Source organism: Rhipicephalus microplus, chromosome 10 (genome assembly GCF_043290135.1).
Source record: "Rhipicephalus microplus isolate Deutch F79 chromosome 10, USDA_Rmic, whole genome shotgun sequence".
NCBI lineage: Eukaryota > Metazoa > Arthropoda > Arachnida > Ixodida > Ixodidae > Rhipicephalus > Rhipicephalus microplus.
Window position 1 is genome coordinate 100,885,134 of NC_134709.1, and position 23,261 is coordinate 100,908,394.

A 23,261-nucleotide genomic window follows, 5' to 3' on the forward strand; every position below is an offset into this window, starting at 1 on the left:
AAATTTTAAGTGTGTAGCCCGTCAGAGAATCGGGACGTCATATTAGGTCCTCTCGTGGCGTCATGCTCGAAGTAAACAAAATAGGCCAAGAAAGATGGCATTACAGGTAAACTGTAGATAAATACGTCAAGAAATGGCGTCACTGCCTCACAAAGAAATATTCCCGTCATGAAGAAAACAACATAAATTGAACAATGGTACCATTTTATTCTGGAGAAAAAACTCTATGTGTTTAGAAACAGTGGGTAACAATTTAGGGTAGCAGGTACTCTACTATGGGAGAGCGTAAAGCCGTACCGTGGGCCTCACACTTCTTGAGGCCCTGTTTACAAAAAATACGCCGTAAACGAGTTCACGACAAACATGCTTCGAAGAGCGTTGCTCCTGTGTTTAGCGAAAAAATGCCCCTACCTGCGTAGTATTATAATGGCGCAAATTAATGTCGAGACGAGGATTTGTACCGTAACAATTTATTCACACATTCATCAGCCGGTGAACGGTCGACAGTCTGGTGCGCGCTTCACTCCATTTATACGTACGAACGAGCGGACGAAAGAGTGCGCACAGGGAGGAGAGAAGCACTGCGAGAGAAGCACTCCACCTACCCTCACCTACACTGCCACCAGGCCCACCACACATGCGGGAGTTGTGCTTAGCTACCGGCTACCACGATGCCAGCGCCCTCACATGCCAGAGTGCGCTCCTCCTCTCCACTCACTCTCCGCTACGTTCTCCCGCACAACCTGCTCCGGTTGCTAAGAGCGAGAATAAGCGCGTGCGCCCGAAGCTGTTGCTATGGGAAAGGGTGTGAGAGCGGAGAGATAACACTTGCCCACGCGCGGACGCCTGACATAGCCCGACTAAGAATTGCACTCGCATTTAAACGCTGTTAACAATTTACAGTACGAGGTATTCTTCTAGGAGAGAGCACAAAGCCATCCTGCTGGCCTCTTACTTACGAGGACAGCCGAAGAATCTCTCTGTGTGTGTGTTTAGAAAAAGTTTCAACAATTTGGTGTACTTCATTCCCTATTAGAGCAGAAAGCCGTCTCAAAAAACGAACACAATAAATGAAAACAATTGGTATGTTTAGAATAAATGGCTGATGATTTAGAGTACCGGGTACTCTATTATGAGAGCATGAAACCGTCCCGCGGCACTCGAGCAAAACCATGCATTAACAATTTGTTTCATCTACGAAACAATTGTTGCTGATTGACGAAACAGTGTGCTGGGGATCATAAATCATTACGTTCTATTGTGTTCTGGTTAACAGACTTTTATATTGTTATTGTTAATCTTTTGTTCTGTCACATGATTTAATAGATGGGTGGTTAATTTCGGTGTTTTTACGATGTTGTGGCCTTTTATTAAGTTTGTTACAGTTGAAAGCTTCTCGCTGTGTTCAGAATAAATTGTGAACGATTTCGAGCTCTACACGCACTCTACCATGGGAGATCCGTGAGCTGTCCCAGTTATGCACGGGTTGACATGATTAAGTTTTCTACGTTTCACGCAAGGTGCTTGGTTTCACCACTTCTGTCGATGAAACCTTTTAGGAGCTTTCTCGCGAAGCCTTTTCGGCGCGAAGCTGCTCTTAGTTTAACGTTGTGCTGCGTCAGGCGTAACCGACAGTATCTCCCAAACAGTATAATAGGCTGCGCTGTCTCATCGCCAGTTCTCGTCTTATTTCCTGGATGGCGTTGGTCCAATAGAAGTGTGTGCAATAGGACGGACGGACACACGGATGGACGGACGGAAGCACAGACAAACGCAAGGACGGACGGATGCATGGACGTACGGATGGACGGGAAGGTGGATGCACGAGTGGACAGGCGAACGGATGCACGAACGGACGCTGGCACGGAAGGATGCACGGACGGACGGATAGACAGACGCACGGACAGACGCTTCACCACATGCGATCATTATCATGTACTCCGTGGATATGCTGTGAATTTTTTTATGCTCCTCGGGGCAAGTCTCTTGGCGTGTACAAAGTGCAATGTATCTACTACACGCCCATTGGAACTTTCGCAAAGTCGGAAAGCACCAACTATGCCCCTATGCCATTCATAATTCTGCTGATAGGCGAGGTACTCGCCACACATATGTAAAGTCCACTTTGTGCTTCGAATAAGGCTCGTCGACAGGCGGGCTGCCAAGTGAGAACCCGCGAAGGAGAGACGGCACGCAAGCGGCGGCAAGAGAAACCTGGAATTGGGATCTGATCAATATTGCTTTCTCCAACTTTCCCCCGCAACCTATAATTCAAGATCCTCTCAGTACCTACTTCACCGACCACAAGATCGTAATCTTCAAAGGAAAACGTGTTACACAACTTTGTTGTCAGTAACGTATTCCTTGTATATGATCACACCGTTATGTAAATGATTACGTCATCATGAGTGTGTACAAGTGTATATACTATCAGCTATATGGAAAAAAGATTTTACATATAAGTGTACATACAATCACCTCCAAAGCAAGGTGCCACGTCTTTATATGGTAGTAGAGGACTTGTACGGATGACTCACGGCTTCTCGCGATCAGTTCCCAGCAAACTCCTCGATCGTCATTCACTTCGTGGAGATTGCAGGTTTTTTTGTTGTTCACCGATTTTTGGTTTGTTCCCATGCTGTCGGCGTTGTTACTTTGCCCCTTTTATGGTGTTGTGGCCTTCTATTTTGTTCTGGTTAAGAGCCTTCGATTTTGTAACTGTTGTCATTTTGCTCTGCGATATAGACGCATTCCATCTCAGTAAACACAGGTAGGCCGACGTCGACACTACGGCTAAAATGATAGCGACGTCCGCACGTAATTTCCGCCACAAGCGCTGAGGGCTGCGATGTGCGCCAACAAACAAAACTAAGTTGTGAGACGCGACTCACATCCAACCGTGACGCAGCTCGTCGACATACCGTTTTTTTTTTCGTTTCTTGACGGAGAACACCACATGCTTCGTTAAAAACCCAGCAGAAACTGTGGTAGGCAGAGCGTCTTTTACAGCGCCACCACATCTTCTTGACGTAAGATTGGTGGAATTTGTCTATACATTGATTGATTGGGGGAGAGGGGTTAAATGGCAGTGTTTTTACGGTGTTGTGGCCTGTTATAGGCGGTTTCAAGATCGCAAACGTTGTACCCCAGAAATCTTCCGGTCACCTCATTTACCTGCTCCTGACTTCGAGACCAAAAGCACGTTTTGAAGTTCTACTTAAATGTAAACAACGTAGTTATTTAGTTTTTCAGATAAAAGAAATATGCGCGAAGTTCAAAGAAATCTGTTATTCATTTTATGTAGCTCAAAGGAAGATTCAATTGAATATATTCAGCCATATAAAGGAAGGAAACTATAGAAAATGAGTGGGCTTCTACATAAAGCAAAGCCTTTCTTGCTCACCGATACTAATCTGGCAGATCGGTAGAAGAAACCGAGTGTCATCAAGGGATGTCCACGGGATGGTTTTAAGCTCTCCCATAGTAGAGTACCAATTACTCAATCTCGTTAACAACTTCCTTCAAAACACACATCTAGCCATCTAGCAGCAGAGCAGCCGTAGTCGCTCAAGTGTTTTGGCGACGAAGTGGAAGCGGCCTGGATGGAGAGGACGGGTGACTAACACCGCGCAACTCTTTCCAGGCAGGCTACATGTGAACCCGCGCAGACACATATTCATGTTTTATTTGTGCCTCTTGTTCACCTTGAAATATTTTCTGTGGTTGTGTTTGTGTGAACCATTGCATGTACATGTTCTTTCAACGTCATCTCATATCCATCTTCATGTAAATGACGTCTGTATTGTCATCATCGTTAGAGTATGTCTAAGTAGGAAATGTTCTGTTGAGTGTTTTGACGTTTGTGACAATAAATGTCTTACATGGGTCTGTGTCTGTAAAAACAGGGTCTGTGTCTGTAAAAATTGGCAGCATATTCCCGGGGTGAATGATGGAGAGTGGAGCGAAGCATCCATCCGTTCATTCGTTCTTGCTTCCGCCCGTCCATGCGTCCGTCTGTGTGACCATCCGTGCGTCCATCCGTGCGTCCATCCATGTCTCCATCCGTCCATGAAGCCATCCGTGCGTCTGTCCATTCATCTGTCTGTGTGTCCGTTCGTCCATCTAGTCAACACGAGTACCACTATCTCGCATCTTTTCATCATACATTCCCCATATAGAAGCACCGCCATCCAGCGGACATTCCAAGGACTAAAGGAGAGGTGCCACACGCACACTTTCTTACGGCTTGCGCTTCGGGTCCACTTCCCGCCTTTAACCACCTCGAGGTCATGGTATATACTAGTTCACTGTATTCATGGCACTGCGGCCCAACGCTCGCTAAACCTTTCTAAAACCAAGGGGGTTACGCCCAGCTAGTATAACGTAGCAACCCTTTATTGTCATATAGAGCTCAATGTACATGCCAATGGCTGCTAATGGGAAATGAGAGACAGGAGAATTTGGCTTTTAGGTAACGTGCACGCTGCCAATTTTTTTATTGTTCAAGAACACACAGGAGAAATCTCCCATTGGCACCACCTTGCAGGTCAAAGCGTAAGACTGGTTACGCACTACGACTACGACGAGGAACGAACGGGTGCCGCTGTAAGGAGCTTCGCCCCGAAAAAGCATCAAATCACATTAACGGCACCATACCCAATGCCGGATGTAGAAGTTTGCTTAAAGCGAGGGTTGGGGCCAGCTTTTAGCGGGACGGCTCAGTGCTTTCTCATCGTTGAGTACGAAGTACTCGAAATCGTTAAACATTTTTTCTAAACAAGCGGTCTTCTTTCGCAGTATGTATTCTGCGTGGGAAGCCCACGGAACGGCTGTATGCTTTGCCATGGTAAAGTACCTCGTACTCTAAATCGTTAAGAACTTTTTCTAAACACACTAACGGTGAAAGGGTCTATATGCTCTGCGGACGGTTTTGTGCACAAATGTTTGGCGCCTCTGCGTCGATGGTGCATAGAGCCCAGATCAATTCAAGCCAGCTGCACATCGTGAGGCCTCAAGGAGCTCTGTTCCTTAATATAAGATAAAAAGTCCGGCATATTTGGCACCTTTCGATGAGGACACTCCGCACCAACATTATCACGCAGAACACCTCAAAGCGCTTAAATTCTCCTTTCTTTCCCACCACGGACGCCAATAAGGTTTGAAACACCAGCGTCTCCGAAGAATTAGTTCCACTGAGCGAGCCAGTTAAGCGATAACGAAACCCAGCTCCAGAAGCGGATCTAAAGACGAAAGAAGCAGAGGCAAAGCGCCAACGAGGTAACCCTCAGCTACAGAACACTAAGACGAAAGCCGAGCGCCAACTACGATATGCGAACCCATCGCTTCGACTCGAACAAACGTAAGCCAAGCGTGAACACAGGCAGGAGGATCCTTAGCTCTGCAGTTCCTGTGGGTTTCATGCTGTTGAACTGGTGCGGTGTCCTCAATTGCTTTCGCCGCCAACCTTTGAGAAGTTATGGCTTTCATGGTCGTACCAGCAGGTTGCATTTAGTATTTCTGCCCCCTTTTCTTTTACTAACAGCCCAAACATGACTTTTATGTGTATGCTTTCCTGTCGCTATCTAGTTCCCTTAGATCTTTGGTTACCATTTGCAAGCGCAGACGTCATCAGATATCGTATATAAATACTAAAAAAATAAGATAGATGGTGACTGAACTCGTCAGCAAGAAAGAGTGGTCCGACACGGCACCATCAAAGACTGTACTCGCACCCTGTGTGCTTTTTGACGCTGGTCACACTTGTCAGTGTTGGACCATTCGTGTATGAGGCTTCATTTTATTGGCATTTTTCATTCTGCCACCATTTGAAGAAGTCGCTTTCTAGTTACCATCTTTCAGCGATTAGTGAATTAAGGAAACCCCACTGAATAAATGAAACGGTGCTATGTTATTATTAAAAAAAACAAAAGATGAACAAGTTGAGAACAACAACACCAAAAAAAGTTACGGCAATTATGGCAAATTTTTATTTCTTTTCTTAAGGTAGCAAAAGCGTTAGTACGAAATGGCGCATGTGGTATCGGAGAAAACTTTGCCCACGAAATTAGGGTTGCGAACTTCTGACATCACGCGTCAGCTAACGAGAGCCACCTCGACAGCTGTCGATATCGATGCAGCGTGTTTGGTGAAGGACACCCGGCTACTCTTACCGCGTCCTCATAGGTTGCTCCCGACTTCATCGCAGACTGAAAGGTCGATAAGCTTGTCAGATTCAATCAATGTCACAGGAGCGGGTGCCCCGATCAGAAGTTGCCGACAAAATTGGAAGCGACCGTAATCTTTGACTTGAGTGTCTGGTGGGTGGCACTCGCAGGGCGGTGCTCTCGCACCGCGCTGTGTTTGTCGAGTCAATTGTTTCATCGCGCCAGTGAAGTAGATCTCATTATGATGAGATGACGTAACTGAGTATCGCACTCATGAGGTCACAGGGCTAGAAAAATGGTATAAAAACAGTCGGAATGGGTATGCGACATTTTCGTCATATATAATACCACTGGAGAATCTGTTGATGGGCCTGTTGTGTGAAGGAACAAAAAACAAAACAGCTTACGGACGTGTACACACACAAGAAGAGAATACGGCAGACACACAACGTGCGTCTGCCGTTTTCTCTTCGTTCGTACGCGTCCTCAAGCTGCTTGTCTCGTTTCTGACAAAGAAGAACTTGAGGGCTAACATCGGTAGCAGTTGCACGAGAGTGGAGCAGAATGCGACACAAATATGTAAAGTGATGTTTTTTCTTCAGAGGTACGAAAAAAGAAATACTACAGCAGTAGGGTATGGTGAGGTAAAATGAGACACGGGGCGAAACGTGGCATTTTGACTTTGCCAACCTCTGCAGCTAATAAAAAGGTATATTTTCTACATTTATTTTTGAGCGAAAAGTGCTGGTACTTGTTTACCTTGTCATGTGTAAAGGTTGATTGCTTTCAGCGCTCGCGTGGGGAAAAATTACACGGCTAGTGTCAGTGTGTTAATGACCCATCAAAAAAGGTTGCAATTATCCTTAACCATATTTAAGGATCCATGCATGTAGCTACCCTGGCATAAATACAATGAGGGAAGTATATATTTGTTGCAATGTATTTCTAACTAGTGTTAAGGCGTTTATTAGCCGGCACACAGTGAGCATGCACAATGGCGACAGTAACGGCCAAGCACGGGCTCTCAGCGCGAGCGGCATCCCTTTTGGGTAGACCCACTAGAAGGCACCTGAGAGTTCAACCAATTTCAATGTTCGGAAGCTTCTCTACAATTACCCCGGGGTCGAAGAGGGAGCCGCCTGGCGACCTAACAGCTTGTCACTAGGAGCGGGTCATAGTAAGCCTTCAGGCGCTCCACATTGAATATGTCACGCCCGCGGCGGCGCATGTCCGAAGTTTGTTCAATTGGTTCCATCGAATAGTTGACCGGAGATGTGCGCTCGATGACATGGTAGGGGCCTTCGTATTTCGGGAGTAGTTTGAAAGAAAGGCCAGCTACAGATGTCGAGATTGAGAGCCATACAAGAGAACCAGGAAGGAACGTGGGCTCAGAAGTGGCGGAGCCATCACGAATACTCTTCTGCCGCTCTTGCTCATGCGTCGTAAATGTCTTGGAAAGCTCTAGACACTCTTCAGCAAGCCTGGCTGTCTCAGAAATAGGTGCACACTCATATGGATCTGGCGTGTACGGGAGTATAGTGTCGATAGTGTGTGACGGGTGCCTTCCGTACAGCAAGAAGAAAGATGAAAACCCGGTTGTGCTCTGAGGGGCGGTGTTGTAGGCGTATGTGACGAAGGGCAGTATAGTATCCCAATTCGTGTGGTTGGCGGCGACGTACGTCGAAAGCACGTCGCCGAGGGTGCGGTTAAAGCGTTCCGTGAGACCATTCGTCTGCGGGTGGTAAGCAGTAGTTTTGTGGTGGACAGAATGGCACTCCGTGAGAATGGCTTCGGCGACTTCTGACAAAAAGACACGGCCTCGATCGCTGAGAAGCTCCTGAGGTGGACCGTGGCGCAGTGTGAATCGATGCAGTAGGAAGGACGCGACATCACGCGCAGTAGCCGAAGGGATAGCGGCGGTTTCGGCGTAACGCGTTAAATGATCTACGGCGACGATGGCCCAGCGATTACCAGCTGACGTCAGAGGAAGTGGTCCATACAAATCGATACCTATGCGCCCAAACGGACGCTGAGGGCAAGGTAACGGTTGCAGACTGGTTGGCGACGTGTGTGCTGACGGTTTGCGGCGTTGGCAAGCGAGGCAAGAGCGAACGAACTGCTGCACGTAGCGGTACATCCCGCGCCAGAAGTAGCGTTGTCGAATGCGATGGTAGGTTTTGAATATCCCAGAGTGCGCGCATTGCGGATCAGAATGGAAGGATTCACATATCTCTGACCGCAGACTGCGGGGTATCACGAGTAACCACTGCCGGCCATCGGCGTCATAATTGCGTCGATGTAGAAGGCCGTCACGGATGGCGAAATGGCGAGCTCGACGATGCAAGGCACGCGTGGATGGCGTTGCGGATGGATCAGAGAGCAAGTCGATCAGCGAGCCGATCCAATTATACTTTTGCTGTTCGGTAGCGATGATGTCAACGTCAATAGCAGAAACAGCAGCCGAGGATACTGAGCAGAGCACATCACCTTCAGGCAGAGGGGAGCGCGGAAGGGCGTCGGCGTCAGCATGCTCGCGTCCGTTGCGGTACAGCACGCGGATGTCGTAGTCTTGTAAGCGAAGAGCCCAACGGGCAAGTCAGCCTGAGAGATTCTTCAATAATGAAAGCCAGCATAGTGCATGATGGTCGGTGACGACATCGAATGGGCAACCATACAAATACAGTCGAAACTTTGTAAGAGCCCAGACGATCGCCAGGCACTCTTTCTCCGTGACGGTGTAGTTTGTCTCGGCTCTCGTGAGCGTACGGCTTGCATATGCTATGACATGTTCAGGGAATCCGGGTTTGCGCTGCGCCAGGACAGCACCGAGGCCTACAACGCTGGCGTCTGTGTGCACCTCCGTCGGGGCCGTAGGGTCGTAGTGGCGTAGAATGGGAGGACACGTCAACAAATGGCGGAGCTTCGCGAACGCGTCGTCGCACTCAGACGACCACGAATTGAGGGGCCCGTTACTTCGTCAGCGGTGATAGCGGAGCTTCGTCAGCGGTGATATGATCGTGGCAAAGTTTCGTATGAAGCGTCAGAAGTATGAGCACAGGCCCACGAAACTACGCAGTTCTTTGACGGACGCAGGTTTGGGGAATTCAGCCACGGCCCGAAGCTTGGCTGGGTCAGGAAGAATGCCACCCTTGGACACGACGTACCCAAGGATGGTGAGTTGCCGTGCTGCAAAGCGGCACTTCTTCAGATTTAGTTGCAAGCCGGCATTGCTGACACGTGCAAAAACTTCTTTCAGACGTTGGAGATGCGTGGAGAAATCTGGAGCGAACACAACAACGTCATCGAGGTAACACAAGCACGTGTGCCATTTCAAGTTGCGCAGAACGGTGTCTATCATGCGCTCAAAGGTCGCAGGTGCATTACATAGACCAAACGGCATGACGTTGAATTCGTACAAGCCGTCGGGTGTGATGAACACAATATTCGGTCGAGCGTCATCAGCCATGGATACCTGCCAGTACCCCGAGCGCAGATCGAGAGAAGAAAAAAATTCGGCTCCTTGAAGGGTTTCAATTGCGTCATCGACGCACGGCAGTGGGTAAACATCCTTGCGAGTGATCTTATTGAGCCGTCTGTAGTCCACACAGAACCACACAGAACCATCTTTCTTCGCAACAAGAACAACAGGAGACACCTATGGACTGTCCGAGGGCCGAATGACGTCGCGTCGGAGCATATCGTCAACCTGGTCGTTAATTTCGCAACGTTCAGCAGGCAACACGCAGTAGGGACGTTGCCGTAATGATGGATGGGCACCAGTGTCGATACGATGCGTAACAGTGGACGCACGACCGAGAGAACTTCGCCCGACATCGAAAGAAGAACGATATTCTCGCAACAGGTCCAGAAGCTGGGAACGCTGTACCGACGTAAGGTTGTCATTAATGTAGGGGCCAAATACAACAGGAGATGATGAATCAGAAGTGCAAACAGCACTGATGGTACGCAAATTGGGACAACGCGAGTCATCAGGTACGTCCAGGACTTGTGTGTTATCCACTGGTTTCACTCTGCCGAGACATTCCCCTCGAACCAAGGTAACAGTGTACGAGGATGGGTTGGTCACGAAAATAGCGGCGTTGCCCTGAGTGATTTGCACGGTCGCGAAAGGTTTTAGCAACCCTTTCCTTCGGCAAGCACGGTCGGATGGCGAAACGAGTGCAATTGTGTCGGAGAGTCCAGCGCAGTAGACAGATACACCCATCGTGGAGCTTGGAGGCACTATGATATCGTCTTTCACGAGAATCTTGCTCAGTTTCGAGGAACTGTCTTCCGGCGTCAAATGCGAGAAGGGGGAGAGTTCAATTTCGGCGGTGGCAGAATGGATGACGGCGTCGTTGCGGTAGAGAAAATTTCACCTCAGGATGACGTCATGAGGGCATGCAGGAATGATGACGAATTGGCCGACATACAGAACGTCCTGAACGACAACGCGAGCTGTGCACCCTGCTGTAGGATGGATACGATGCGAACCGGCGGTACGAAGGGACAACCCTGAAATTGGCGTCGTCACTTTTCGAAGCAAGCGGCAAAAGTTTTCGTCCATAACGGATACTGCAGCTCCTGTGTCAATAAGAGCAGATGCATGAACACCGTCCACAAGCACGTCAATGACATTAGATGGGCGGCTCTGAGGGCTTTCACAATGCGATAGCGTCGCAGCCCTTGCCTCGGGGACTGCAACCACTAGTTTCCCCGATCGTGATCAGCTGAACTTGGCCGCATGGGGGACGGGGAACGACGTAGTGGAGACGGTGACCTACGAGAAGATGAAGCTAGGCGAGTTGGCGGTGACATAGACGGCGTTTTGTCGTGATAGGTACGCCTGATCTGGCCAACAACAGGCGATTAGATATGAAGCGTCTGTACGCGAGTGCAATAACGTGCTACGTGGCCGGCGTAACCGCAGGCAAAGCAAATGGGCCGGTTGTCGGATGTGCGCCATCGGTTCGCCGGGGTAGGTCTTGTCAATGACGCAAGAGCCGATGGACGGAACGGTGGCTGGAAAGGCTGCAGGGGGTACTGGAGCTGAGTCTGAGAGGTCACGTCAACATAAGTAGCCGGCATACCCACTGCAAAGGATGGATGTCGTGCGGCAGCTTCGGCGTAAGTCAGTGGGGCGGGCGCTTGAACGAATGGAGGCGGCCTGGCGACCACTTGGGCGTAACTTGGGGGCGCAGGGGCCGGAAGCTGTTGTGGGTGGTACGCAGGCATGACCTCCGCTATTTCTTGCTCAATTGCTCGGCGGATGGGTGGAAAAATGGTAGTGGCCGATTGTAGAGCAGCCTGTGGGTGGGCAAAGGGCAGGAGAGAGAACTGCCGCGCGATTTCCTCACGTATGAAGGACTTGAGGTCTGCCAGCAGTGCCACCTGATCACAGCTCGCCTCCAAGCCAGCAAGCCCTGCATCTCGTGGTGTGGCGCAATGGGTCATCGAACGCTACCGGCGGAGCTCCTCGTAGCTCTGGCACAGCGTGATGACCTCAGCTACTGTGCCTAGGTTTGTGGCAAGCAGCATCGTGAAGGCATCAGCGTAAATGCCCTTCATGACGTTCCGGGTTTTGTCTGATTCAGACATGCTGTCGTTGGGTTTCTTGCACAGGTCCAGGACATCTTCAATGTAACTGGTGAATGATTCACCGGCCTGCTGAGCGCGTTCGCGTAAGCGCTGCTCGGCTTGCAGCTTACGAACGGCAGGGCGGCGAAAAACGTTGGTGATAGCGGTCTTGAAATCGGACGAGGATGCGAAATCGGATGCGTGGTTGTTATACCACATGTCGGCCACATCCACGAGGTAGAAAACCAGGTTGCCGAGTTTACCTGCCTCGTCCCAATGATGGGGGACGCTGACGCGTTCGTACATGGCGAGCCAGTCCTCGACGTCGGCGCCATTCGCGCCGGTAAAGACGGGAGGGTCGCGAATGCGGGAAACACCGGAACATGGCGTCGGCCCAGGAGAAAGCGTTTGCTGAGCGGCGTCTTGGTGCATGGTAGAAGGCACGGTACGCGATCTAAGCTTCAAGTGCATCGAATGTGAACCGAAAGTGTTTGAAGGGCACAGCACTCTCCACCAAAATGTTAAGGCGTTTATTAGCCGGCACACAGCGCGCATGCATAATGGCGACCATAACGGCCAAGCACGGGCTCTCAGCGCGAGCGGCATCCTTTTTGGGTAGACCCACTAGAAGGCACCTGAGAGTTCCACCAATTTCAGTGTTCGGAAGCTTCTCTACACTACTTATGACAAAAGCTTAGTTTATTTGGTGCCCGGAACCATGTGAATCTTTTTTTTTCTATTCGGGCATGCCAGAAGGGCAGAACATGACAAAAATGCTTTAGGTTGCTTTCGAGACTGTCATATTAAGTGAACCGCTTACTTACACTGAAAGTATAATATAAATATTTGTTTAAGAGGGTTCGGACGTACAAGAGACTAAGATGTACAGCTTCCTGGCAAGAAAACAACTTGAAAAAGCACTAATTGATGTTGACGACTGAAGTCCCTCCATTCGCGCTTCGTTGAGGTTTTTGCGCGTTTCCAAGGATGTTCGCAAGAGGCACATGAAAAATCGGAATATCCTTCAGGTCAAGCCGTTCACAAACACGTCTACGAATTGAGTTTCGAAGAAATTTTTTTCATAGCGATGTTTTAAATCAATAAGCAATAGAAAATCCGAAATTCGTCACCTCACAAAGTCTAATTGACGATATTGAAAGCAGAGAATTGCTCGTGTGGTTCTGAAAAATGAAGTGAAGAAGAGGCGTCAAAACGTATTTATAGATTTCATCGCTAAATATTTTGATGAAATATAAGCGTTCAAAAAAAAACAACATTAGCAAAAAGAAACACTGACGGTGTTTGATTTACAAGGAGTTTCAGAGCAACAGAGGGCCAGTGTCCGTCTGCATTCAATGCGTGGAGTGCAAAAGCAGGGCTTGTGAGGACTGCGTGAGGGCCCACGGGGGGAAATTCAAGTGCTTTTACATGAACAACTTAAGAGATGAAATTTTCTTCACATTGCCTCGTTTTGCTTCACAGTCTCGGACGAAATGGGACACATGTTTCCGTTTTTGTTACATGTCATAATAAACTTTCGAACTGTGGGAACATGGGTATATTGAAGTAGCACACGCCTTATAACGAGAGAAAAGCTTCTGCATCGACGTTGAATCGTAACGAGTGAGTGGAGTAAAATATATAATCACTATATTAAAACTTTTGTCTCCTTTTAGTCCAACCTACACAAAGTCGTGAGTTCAATATCGCCCACGGCAGTCGCATTTTGATAGCAGCGAAATGGTAGAGATCTTTGCACGGTGCGACGTCTCTGCATGCGCAGCAACACCATACAGGTGGCCGAAATTTTTGGAGCCCTCCACTGCGGCGTCCCCCATAATCATATCGAGAACTTGGTTCATAAACCCCATATATTTTTATTCGACTGCTAACAAATGAAGAGGACAGCGAAGAAATCGACAACCCAGCCATGTTTTTTTTTTCGTTAGCGGTGAAGATATGAAGCAACAAGCTCCAACTAGGCCGGACTGAAGTTCTGCATCTTGCCGCCAACGGCCTTGCCGGGAAGTCTTCATCAGTATCAGGCACAACGTCCATGCGTGTCATCATAGCTGAAAGTATAACGGTGCACACAACGCGGCCCGCCGCTCACGAGCCGCATGTTACCGTATATACTCGTTTATTAGCCCTACCAACAACAGTGTTAAAGAATTGACCAGAAATATACTTAATGGATGCCTGTGCGTCACCCACGCCCTTAATTTTTGAGAAGGTTAACAGTGTTGTCCGCTGTGTGGCTCGGAGAAGTTTAATGCTTTTTTTGCCCCTCTGGTTGTAACAAGTCAGCCATGGCGAATTGTCAGTGAACCACAGCCGTCAAAATGTAGCGAATGCCTCCGAAATTACTGCAAGGTGCGGCCTTTAACCAAACAAACACCGAATAAACGGCTGAATATGGCATCTCAAGCCTATGTTTGCCACTGGATTCTGGAAGCGTGGGGTAAGGTATCGTTCAAGATGGCCCAGAGAAGCGTCAGGGTTACGGGAACCTCGAACCAACTAGCGAGTTCGAGGATGGAGCGAGTTAGGAAGATGAGGGCGAAAAATAAATAACATCTTCGCAACTGCGTGAAAGTCACGAACGTTGCTTCCTTACGCTTCTCCCAGTACTGCCAATTACTACGATTCAATAAAGATGGGTAACACCACATCTCCGTATATTGGCCGCACTCATTGTCCCCCCCCCCCCCCCCTAATGTCAGAGTATAAAAAGCCGCGGCCATTAGACGGGTATACGCGGTATTCGAGTCATGCGTCGACGCGAAGCCGCGCGTCACTCCTTCCACGGCGCCGTTCGAAAGACAAGCGCTGCGTCCTTGAACTTGAAAAAACGCACCGCGCGCTTCGCGAGAGCCACGCTCAATATGTCGGCGCTCGCGAAAACCGGAGTCCGTCAGCTGAGATGGCGCCCCCCCAAAATTATACGAGTCACACGCGAAGGCGTATGTCGATGTAATCTCTTCGACACGACTGACGTCTCAAACTTTGCCCAAGCCCATTCTACCCTCCAGTCTTTTCCGGTCCCTGTCGAATCGCTCCCAGTTGGCCTCAAGCGAGCGTAAGAAAGAGAAATTGTTCAGCAACTCACCTGAGGAGTGGGCTCAGGCGTTCCTTCTCACTGACAGCTCGTGGGGCGCACGATTAAAAGGTTGTCGACGAAAGAGGCACTACCCGTCAAGGTGGTTGCACCTGTCCGCCGTGGTGGTGGTGGTGGCGGACGACCATTTTCTCGGCTTCGTAAGGCTAGCGCACAAGGCGACAAGACAAAAGGGTCGAAGGTCGTTTTCTGCGTGATGTCCCCCACCCGATGTTCAAAGCTCGTCGTGCCTTTCTCTTGTCGTTCACACCAGCTGTCCTCGCGTTCCAGCCACTGGACACTGTCTCTGAGACCACCCGACGCTCGCAGCTGACCACCGCCCGCCCGGCGTAGTATACTCGAGGGTGAGGTGGTGCTGCGCTGTTTCCTACAGCTGTTAGGCTGTCGTCATCCTTGACGCCCGCAGCGCTGACGCTGTTGTCGTTGCTTCGGTCGTCCTCGTCGTCTTCAGTAGCGTCGTCCGAGGAGGCATCCGTTGTTTACCACCGCCGACAACGTCGACGAAGCGATCCCGCCGAGTGGCAGAAGCCGCGCAGAGCGGGAGTGAAAGGTGGAGCGAGGGAAAAGCGCGCCTGCCTTTTCCCTTCTTCCACGGGGCACTCTGGCGGCCGGAACACGTCGCTGTCGGCTGCGGCCCGAGCCAAATGTCGGCGGGTATTCCAGCGCCGCGCGTTCAACTTTCGCGGTGGGCTCCACAGATGGCGCAGTCGGGCGAATGCTGCAGCAATAAATAAAAAAAAGCGCACTCCGCTACGAACGGTGAATGAAAGGCGAGGAGATGTATTTGCCTTCTCCCCTTTCGCGGCTCACGTCGTATCTCCTTCCGAGCGCCGCCCCCTCCCTCGGTTTTCCCCCTTTTACGGAAAGAAAGGCGTAGCAGGGGCAGGTTGGTGACGTCATGAGCTCCGTTGCCGTGGCAACGGAGTAGTGCGCAGCGTAGTGGTAAATGGCGCAGGGAGAGCGGTGGTGGAAGCGCGGATGCTAGCCTGGGGCTCGTCTCCTGCGGCCCAGTCTTGTCGCTGTGTAGCAGTGTCGCTGTTGGCCGCTCTCCCCGGCTCGCTGGCGCGCGTTCTGTATCGACCGGGCTGGGAAAGGAACTACGGCGAACGGAGAGCAGAGGAGAAAGATAAGAAGTGCCGCGGAGGCGGCGAGTAAATTCCACGAAAACGTGCCCTTGGTCTCTCTCTTCAGCCCTTCCCTATTTGCCGATGGTGGAAGGGAAGACTCGCCATCCCGTTTCTACAGTTCCCGGCCTCTCGACGGCCTCCGCGAACGACCAGCTCTTTCCCTTATTCCATTTCATTCTCCCTGTCATCATTACTAGTATCCTGTCCCTAGTCTGTTTCCCGCATACCGCGACCTCCCATTGCGTCTACTAGCACTCTACATTTAAAATATGATATTATGCGACTGCCGACCTTCCTCATTTCTTGTAGGCGTGACCTTTGGGAAACCTCCCCAACTAGTGTGGAATGGGTGTTCCTATATTCTCGCTCCATCCTTTAGCTTCCACGCTTCCCAATAACCCTCTCCCTTTTCGCGCACCAAGGAGAAGGTCACCATTGATGTGTATGGGAGAACCGAGAGCTACTACGCGAGGGTCCAAGAGGAGGGGGGCACAACATCCTTCCCTGGTCTATGTTTTCGTTCATTTTTACTTTTTACTTTGGCCTCTCTGTCTCAATATTTTTGGCGAGTGTGGGTACCGGCACGCGCCCGCGTCCCCGGTTCCTTTCCCTAAATTCAGCTTGCTTGTTTCTGTTGAAGCTGCTTTTACTTGGTTAGTTCCCTATCTGCAGCCACCGCTGGCTCAAGGGCAGGCATGGCTCCCTCTCTGTTTCGACAGGCGCTATTTCCTTCACTCTGGCTGCCCGTCGATGGTCAGCTGGAAGTCGTCGTTCTTTCTATTCTTATCAATCCTCAACTCCACCACCTATATCTCCACATGCTCCCCCCCCGTCTCGCTTCTTGTTGGATGCTTCTGTTGTGGCACCTGCGTTACGAGATTATCTGGTCACCGTTTGCCCCCCCCCCCTTTGTTTTGCACCTCCTTCCCGAATGCTGTTTCTCCACCTCCTCGAACGCAAAGTGAATCTTTGATTTCGCTCTACCAATCACCCATGCTGAATAAAAACAGCCTGCTTCCCAACGTAGCATAACGCTCTCCCATTTCTTAATTCGAGAAGCACAGTTTCCTTTTTCTTATGTTTTTACCACCCCTTTTTTGCCGGATTCCCTCGTCCTTTCTTTTAAGCCGGGGATGCCTTATTGAATGCCAGAAGTGGTTGTCGGCACAACACAAACAATGCAAAAAGTAAGTTTTTCTGGATGATGTGACCTCTGACATCATGGCGTCAGAGACTCCCGAAACACTGCATGGCGTCATGAGGTGATTTGACGTGATGCCGTCATCAAAGGACATTGCTTCTACAGATTTCTCAGGAATTTATTAAGGTTTTTAATAAGAAAACTCTCTCGTAGTGAACGAACTTGTTTTCACCCAGGCATTGAGTCCTCGGCCAGTTAACGCTCTCCCGGGGTGTTTGCATTACCAACTGAGCTAATAAAGCACTATGAAGGAGGCGGTATACTACAGGGCATCTTTGTCCATCTCGGTTTTCTTTTTTGATATTGACATGATGTAAGGAGATGTTGGCGTACAGATAAGGTGTCGGCTACTTCTTAGTTTTTTAGATATCTAGCACAGAGCACATAGGATCCTAGTCTCTAAGCGAAGGAAGTCAACAGACAGTGCACACAATACACTCATAAAATGAAGTTTTCGGGGAGTAGTTCTGCTACAAAACAATAATCATGATCTGGCTTGCTCGCATTTCCTTTCTTGACAATCCGGCGCTGGCCACTTTCCTGTCAGGAATGCTATGTCACAATGATAACACACACGTCGTTCGCGACTTCGAGGTACCGAAACCATGGCAATATCGCCAAGAAAGTACTCGAAGTACATGACGATTATTCTTGCGTGGCAAAAGCTACCCAAATACTCCATTCTTTCAGAGTGAGGTAACGGAGGTTGCTCACGTCTCTACATATCTGGTGTGACGTCATTAAAACTTACACTGCCCATAGAGTTTCCTAATTTGCACTAGAGGAAACTCAAGCGCTAATGTCTATGGGAGTTGCAACGCACAGCGCTTCAGCGAGCGTGGGAATGAAGGGTAGTACACACATTTTACTAATCTTCGTACTTCTGGCCTCTCAGCGTGTGTTCGTGTGGATTGGAGCTGTTTTCTCACGAAACAAACATCAGCAAATGTTCAGCGGTTGTGCTTCACCACATTATTTTCTAGGCTTACCTTTTCGAATCGGGTTCAAAAAGGTTCGTTTTTCCTTCGAAAAAAAAAACAAAAAACAAAACAAAACTAAACACAGTAATAAACGAAGCCGTAAGTGCGATTCGCCGCTCGCAAGTGCGCAAACTAGGCAAATCTGTGTACTACCCATCATTGCCATGGTTACTGAATGATCGCAGCGCCAGAGTGCCCTATAGTTAATTTTAAGAAACTCTATGTCCCTGCCCTTCCTATGAAACTACGTCAGTGTTCGATGCGCTACCGATGGGGTTCAAGTGAGAGAATGGGCATTCAGGTACACTGTGGAAGTCAATTATAATATATTCCAAAAGCCCTTTCAGTCAGTTTCAACAAGGCAAAAGCAGCATCAGGTGCTGCTTCCAAAAAAAAACTTTCCGTCACTTCAGTTATCACTTTCTAAAACCGAACTAAAATGCTAGTTTCTGAGCTTATGCTAGAGTAAGGAAATATTCCTTTTGTGCCTTTTAGTAAAAAAGAAGGCCCTTGAAGTAAAGGACTAACTACTACAGTCTTCTGTGTAGCTGAAGAGAAAGTGTATTTGAAATTTTCGGGCTAAACATAAAAAAAAGTATTGAAAGTGAGGAGGCAACATGCCAAGGCTTTTGTTTAACGCCAATGCTACCCCGCTACGTCGGAACGCAAAGCTACCCAGGACCTCAGAGGTCGAAATTTGATGGCGCCACCCTTTTGAAGAACCAGTAAACAACCTCTGAATATACAGACATGCAGCGAGCGTGTCACAAAGGCGAAAACTAGAGATGCCTCATCAAACGTGAAAAGTTACTGTCGACTTCAGCGGCGTCATCGGGAGTGACACTAAAGATCCCGCTCATCTGACGACATCATGACATGACGCCCTCATGATACCCCATTTTTTTCAACTTCTGTGATGTCCTCGAGAAGTCAAGTTTGAGCTCAAGTGATGACGTCATCATATGTCATGGTGGAGCAATGGCTTTGGTGCTGAGCTGCAGCCCCGAAGGTTTCAGTCGCAATTTGATGGAAGTAAACTACTAAGACCTCTGTGGTGTGTGATGCGAGTGCGCGTGAGAGTACCCGAGGTGGTCGAAATTTCCCTAGCCCTCCACTAGGGCGTCCCTCATAAAGATATCGTGCTTTTGGCACGTAAAGCCCTAGAGGAACGTGTGGTGTGGGACTAGTTGAATAATAACTGATTTATTATATTGATTTCTCTTTCCCCCAAAAGCAAAGCGAATGCTCCACTATTCATTATTACCATACATCGAGGATAACAGCTTAATCATGGAATTTAACTTCTTTCTTGGGTAAACAAGCTTCACTCCCACTGAAATAACACGATACGGCTCTGATGAGTGTGTCAGCGCTGCTTCCTTACACCTCTACGAGATAGAAATTGAACTTCCTAATTGTCATGATGTTATCCAGGATGTATGGTTATGTTTGATGAATAAACATGATCTTTATTGTTGTAAGAAAGAGGCTGCATTCAAGGAAAGTAGTCTGCAGTGGTCCCGTCCACTTTGTCTTGTTTATAGTAGTACTATAGTTTAATGTTTTCCAAAACTAGATATTTTCGTATTACGATCACGTTATATTGCCGCTGAGTAAATGGTTGGTTGTCCAGTCGCGGAGGCACTTCAAAAAGTCGTGAAGTGCAGAAGCCCCCCGATTCATTTGACCTCGGAGGCAGTGCAAAATCACGTTGGGTGGGAAAATATTTCGGGCGGGATCAACCCAATTTATTAAGAAGAAAAGCGAAGAAATCCCCACATGGCCTCCCAGTCGTTTCAGGTGAATCCACAAGGGACGACGCGACTTTTACCCCCGGGCGCTTTTTCCTTTCTCCCAGCTCAATTCATGACGTCAGCAGTCTTTTCACGCGACGTAATCGGGCTACAAGCTTTAGATTGGTCCATTCACGAGGATATCAGCTGCGAATTGACTCCCACACTATCTGCTTTGCCATCAGGTCACACACTCGTGATGCCTCATTCCACGTGGCTATCGTGCGTGGTAGTGATGCGGGACAAGGCAGCATGGGCATGCTTTGCTCCGCTCAAATTTTAGTTAGTTTTGGGCGTTTTCAACTGCTCAAGTTAATATCGTGAAGTCTTCAGTGGATTAGGCCTATAAGGAATATTGCCCCCGTCTTTTATGAATACGTAGTGAGGATTGATTGATTGATTGATTGATTTGTGGGGTTTAACGTCCCGAAACCACCATTTGATTATGAGAGACGCCGTAGTGGAGGGCTCCGGAAATTTTGACCACCTGGGGTTCTTTAACGTGCACCCAAATCTGAGTACACGGGCCTACAACATTTTACGTAGTGAGGAGGCCATATCACATGTAGTTAGAGAAGATAAGGTGAGAAAGAAACTACTTTTTCATCTTTGAACTCGGAGTGCTTTAGTGGCTCCTTTAAATACAGAGTAATACTCTAACATATGCGCATATTGGCAATGATGTGCATAAATATGGGACATACAAACTTGGCGACAACTGTTCTCGGCAGTACAGTGAAGGCTACGGAGGCACAGCATGCACACATCTGTAATACTACAGAAGTAGTCTGGTAGCTTGCAGCACATTTTGTTCGTGTTTCGATTTTGCTTGCTCTCGGCATTCATCGGCACTTCCGACTGATGGCACCTCATCCAAACATAGACGTTGCAGATAGCTTGCGTCGTTTGTTTTGACGGCCACTTTTTGTCACATTTCGAGTAGGCCTTCATTGGAGAACGAAAAGAGCATTTGCTGTGGCACGTGGGTCAGCCAGCACTGAGGACGCCATGTGTACTGCTAGAATAGGCTTATGAAGAACGTGGTGCTGTCTGAGAAATAAAATCACAGCAAATCCACGGAGTGAATGATGATAAGTGGGGTGAAGCGTCCGCCCGTCAATACATCAGTGTGTCCATCCGTCCGTGCATGCATCCATGCGTCCGACCGCGTTTGAGAATGGAGACGGCGTGCGGGTAACACCGACGAGTCGCAAGCCAAGGAAGCCGAGCGCACTGCCGCTCTGCTACGTCCATGTATCACCAACGATGCGCCACGTATGGCGACTATCCAGGAGACTCAGAGAGGCACTCGTTCTCCGCATACCCAGGCGCAGCCCGCGTAGCAGCTAATCGGAGAGTAGCGGTACAGTGCCATGTAGAATATCCTCCCTCAACTGCAGTTTGTATGTACTTCTATAAGACAGCACCCTGCGTCAAAAAACGGCAGCCCTGCGTGGAATGCGCAGCCGAGTCAAAGCGAAAGCGGGAAGAGCAGTTTCTTTAGAGCCATTCTTAAACACTCCTTGGGTAACTGCTACAAGCACAGTTGCAGGGTATTCACTATGCCATAAATCAGCATTTTTTTATAGTAGGGAGACATCCACTATGCGTCTTCTCTGGACCAAAATGTTTTTATCATCATCATCATCATCATCATCATCATCATGTCATTAGTCGTCATTTTTGGGAGAAGTGTGGCACGCACTGCACAGTTGCATGGTATTATGTGCATTTTGTTAATGCTGTGGCTGATGACAATAAGAAATATATACCTGAGGCTTTTGTAATGGTTTGTCGACGAACGTTATTCGACAACCCACTCGTTACGCAATTCGAATCGTGTGTTTAGAAAAAAATTTTTTTTTACGATTTCGAGTACTTGGTACTCAACTATGGGAGAGCACTCAGTCGTCTCGGAGAAACCAATAGATATTATGTGGTGCCTGGTTATTTCTTCGCTGTTAAAAAAACGCGTTATTGTATGTATCAACATAATTTCTTACTCGACATGAAGCCTGCTATAGGGTCAGCTTGCAACAGAGTTTCAAAACCTCCCTATCTTTGGCAGAGAGAAAGCATGCAAACCTGCTTCTGGTAACAATAATATTCTACGTACTGGAAATCATTTGTTGTCCGAAGTTTTTATATAGAGAAGTTTCATCGCATATTTGCTAGCTTTATTTGGTCATCAGCCTATGAACCAATGAGGCGAGACAATACTCTTACAGCAGTTTGCGCAGGTGATTTTAGGTTGGTACACACTTTTATTCGACAACTGGTGTTACGTTTTTTCAAATTTCGGTGCTGTGCTCACTGACTGCTTTGGATATTCTTGCAAGTGAATTTCGCGGATGTTTTACCAAATTTAGGGGTACCTACTAATTTTGCATTGCCTCCCTACTTACAAGGATTCGTGCGTGAGGTCAACTGATCAGTGAGTTTTCTGACATATACATTCTCCAATGATTATTTCTTTTCTCGCCCAAGAAAAGATCTGTAGTATGATGTATTAGATATAGTACTTCCGGCCCCATTGTACCGCTCTCTATATATCAAATGATCTTGCCATGATGTGCTAGTACGTGTGAGAAAAATGCCTATTTCACCAATAACCAAAAAATTGTTCTATAAAGTGCATAGATAAACAAATTACCTCTAAAAGCCTGGTTAAACACCAAAGGTACCTTGACATCCTCAACAAATTGCCGCCTCTGCGAAGTTGAAGAAACAACAAAACATTGTTTTATTTGTTGTCAAGACGCCATCCTCTTTTGGAATGTGTCGCAGAAGCCTTTAAAAAAAGCAACTGGATTTAATTCTCATAGCGTGCGTTATCTTGTACCACCCAAATGCAATCATAAACCGGTTGGCGTGCTATTGTTGATTGAATGATTGACATGTGGGGTTTAACGTCCCAAAACCACCATATGATTATGAGAGACGCCGTAGTGTAGGGCTCTGAAAATTTCGACCACCTGGGGTATTTCAATGTGCACCCAAATCTCAGCCCATAGGCCTGCAACATTACTGCCTCCATCGAAAATGCAGCCGCCGCAGCCGGTATTCAATGCCACGACCTGCGGGTTAGCAGCCGAGCACCTTTGCCACTAGACCACCGCGGCGGGGCGGCATACTCTCGTTAACAGGCATGCATAGTTTATGGAAAAATCGCATGTTAGGCGGGCATGCGGAACCAATTGTGTCTTCGCTATCCCACTTTGTACAAAAGACTGTGCAGCTAAAATACTTTTGTGGACAACTGCTGTTTTTGATGAAGGCGAAAATATTGTAGGCCCGTATA

At 48.3% G+C, this 23,261-nt stretch overlaps 1 protein-coding gene across 1 annotated transcript in view; it reads right to left on the reverse strand.

The window, feature by feature from the left end:
* LOC142774831 (GTP-binding protein Di-Ras2-like) overlaps positions 1 to 14,998 on the reverse strand; it is a 176,581-nt gene extending 161,583 nt beyond the window's left edge. Inside the window, exon 1 of the mRNA XM_075875960.1 lies at positions 14,851 to 14,998. The gene's annotated coding sequence lies outside the window, so the exon portion shown is untranslated. The remainder of the gene's footprint in view (positions 1 to 14,850) is intronic.
* Between the last annotated feature and the right edge of the window lie 8,263 nt (positions 14,999 to 23,261).